At 42.4% G+C, this 3,002-nt stretch overlaps 1 pseudogene; it reads right to left on the reverse strand.

Annotated features, from left to right (window-relative positions):
- Positions 1 to 617: 617 nt before the first annotated feature.
- Positions 618 to 1,118, reverse strand: LOC113888683 (annotated as a pseudogene).
- Positions 1,119 to 3,002: the final 1,884 nt, after the last annotated feature.

Below are 3,002 nucleotides of genomic sequence, written 5' to 3' on the forward strand. Positions count from 1 at the left end.
AGCGCCAAAGAATTGATGCTTTTGAACTGTGGTGTTGGAGAAGACTCTTGAGAGACCCTTGGACTGCAAGGAGGTCCAACCAGTCCATCCTAAAGGAGATCAGTCCTGGGTGTTCATTGGAAGGACTGATGCTAAAGCTGAAACTCCAATACTTTGGCCACCTCATGCAAAGAGTTGACTCATTGGAAAAGACCCTGATGCTGGGAGGGGTTCGGGGCAGGAGGAGAAGGAGACGACAGAGGATGAGATGGCTGGATGGCATCACCGACTCGATGGACATAAGTTTGAGTGAACTCCGGGAGTTGGTGATGGACAGGGAGGCCTGGCGTGCTGCGATTCATGGGGTCACAAAGAGTTGGACATGACTGAGTGAATGAACTGAACTGAACTGAAGGGAGCACATGGTTTCTCAAACTTCTTTTGGGGCTGGAGAAGGGTACATAAGTAAAAAAGTTTGAAAAGCATTTACTGAACCTTAGCATAGACAAAAATCATTAGAAATGAAAAAGGGACACATAGAATCACATACACGGAGAAAGGTTTTATTTTTTTTTTTCATCTTCTGTTTTTCCTCTTAGATAACATGTAAACGTACAGAATATACTGGCTTTATTTTATTTTTTTCATTTTAACAGTTTTTAATGAAAGCTGTAGACAAGATGACTTTATTCTTGCATCTTCTCAATTGTTTCTTCCTTATATTTGCCCTTTTCCTTTCCTACTTGGCGAGATTTGGCTTTACGTTCGAGGATCTTTTTGCGGTCTTTGTCCAGTTTTAGTCTGGTGATAACCACCTTGCTGGGGTGAATGCCCACATGGACAGTTGTGCCATTAGCCTTCTCCTGCTGCACTCATTCAATGTAGATGACATATTTCTTCCTGTAAACCTGGACTACTTTGCCAATTTGCTGCCTTTTGTAGTGCCCTCGTACAACCTGAATTTCATCATCCTTTCAGATGGGCATGGATCGAACGTTGTACTTCTGTCTTAGCTCTTTAGAAAGAGGAGAAGACATAATTTTCCTGCGAATGTGGGAAGGCACATTGAAATGCCTTTTTCGATTCTTGCTTTGCTCAGAAGTCACAAAGGGATTGAACTTCATTTTGGCTGCTAGCGCTTCAGCGATGGCCACAGAAGGGAAGAGCAATATACTGGTTTTAAAAAATATTTATTTATTTGGCTGCTTTGGGTCTTAGTTGCCCTGTGGCATGTCGGAGCTTAGTTCCAGAACCAGGGATCAAACTTGTGTCCCCTGAATTGGAAGGTAGATTCTTAACCACTGGACCACCAGGGAAGTCCCTGGAATACACTGTTATTTATTGTGGAACATAATTTTCTCTCTCACTTTCTCTGTGTATATTATCTCAACCTCAAAGGTTTTTTGCTTTTTCAGCAAAGAAAAGAAGTATGAGGACCCCTGGGGAGTGGAGGAGAAAGAAAGACCTCCTTCCTCCCTTTCCCCATTTCTTCCTCTTACTCTGATCACTGAATAGACATGAATTCCCGTGGCTTCTGCTGGGAACCTGGGTAAGACATGCTGGATACAGTCCAGAGTGGCCATAGTCAATGACAAATGTCTTGTGTCCAAGTGTGGTAGGCATATATTAGTAGACAAAATAGATGCAAATTCCTGACCTTGTAAAATTTATAGTCAAGAAACAGATAACAAGCAAAATAAATAAATGAATCACATGCTATTTCATGTGATAAATGCAATGAGAAACGATCCATTTATTGGTTCAGTTCAGTTCAGCCACTCAGTCAGGTCCGATTTTTTGCAACCCATGGACTGTGTCACGCCAGGTCTCCTTGTCCATCACCAACTCTCAGAGCTTGCTCAAACTTATGTCTATCGAGTTGGTGATGCCATCCAATCCTCTCATCCTCTGTCATCCCCTTTTCCTCCTGCCTTCAATCTTTCCCAGCATCTGGGTCTTTTCCAATTAGTCAGTTCTTTGCATCAGCTGGCCAAAGTATTGGAGCTTCAGCATCAGTCCTTCTAATGAATATTCAGGACTGATTTCCTTTAGGATTGACTGGTTTCCTTTAGGATTGACTGGTTTGATCTCCTTGTAGTCCAAGGGACTCTCAAGAGTCTTCTCCAACACCACAGTTCAAAAGCATCAATTCTTTGGTGCTCAGCTTTCTTTATGGTCCAACTCTCACATCCACACATGACTACTGGAGAAACCATAGCTTTGACTAGATGGACTTTTGTCAGCAAAATAATGTCTCTGCTTTTTAATATGCCGTCTAGGTTGGTCATAGCTTTTCTTCCAAGGAGCAAGTATCTTTTCATTTCATGGGTCCAGTCACCATCTGCAGTGATTTTGGAGCCGAAGAAAATAAAGCCTGTCAGTTTCCATTGTTTCCCCATCTATTTGCCATGAAGTGATGGGACTGGATTCCATGATCTTAGTTTTTTGAATGTTGAGTTCTAAGCCAGCTTTTCTACTCTTTTACTTTCATCAAGAGGCTCTATAATTCCTCTTCACTTTCTGCCTTAAGGGTGGTATCATCTGCATATCTGAGGTTGAAATTTATCAGTTACTGTGAAGAAAACTAAAACAGGAAAGATGAATGGAAGAAGAGCAATTTGCAAGTTTATAAAGGGTAGTAGGGAAGGCCTCACTGAGAAGCAAAAACAAAAAAAAAAATTGAAGAAGGTGAGGGAATAAGCCATACATATATCTGAGGGAGAAGTATTTCAGGCAGAGAGAACAGCAATGCAAAGACCTGGAGGCAGAAGTGCACCTGTTGTGTTCAATGTGGCTAGACCAGTCCGGGAAGAGAGCAAGTATCTAGTGATGAAGTCAAAGAACTAAGGTGCAGTGGTAGGGCAGGGCCAGTGTAGGCCCTTGCAGGCAATTAGAGGACTCTTGTTTCGCTCTGAGCCAGATGGGGAGCAATGGAGGGTAAACTAAGGAAGGACATGAACTGATTTACTTTTTAAAGTGGTAAGGGACAAGCATGGAAGCAGGGACAGTTTTTAGGAGGCCAC

Source organism: Bos indicus x Bos taurus, unplaced genomic scaffold, assembly GCF_003369695.1.
Source record: "Bos indicus x Bos taurus breed Angus x Brahman F1 hybrid unplaced genomic scaffold, Bos_hybrid_MaternalHap_v2.0 tig00000975_arrow_arrow_obj, whole genome shotgun sequence".
NCBI lineage: Eukaryota > Metazoa > Chordata > Mammalia > Artiodactyla > Bovidae > Bos > Bos indicus x Bos taurus.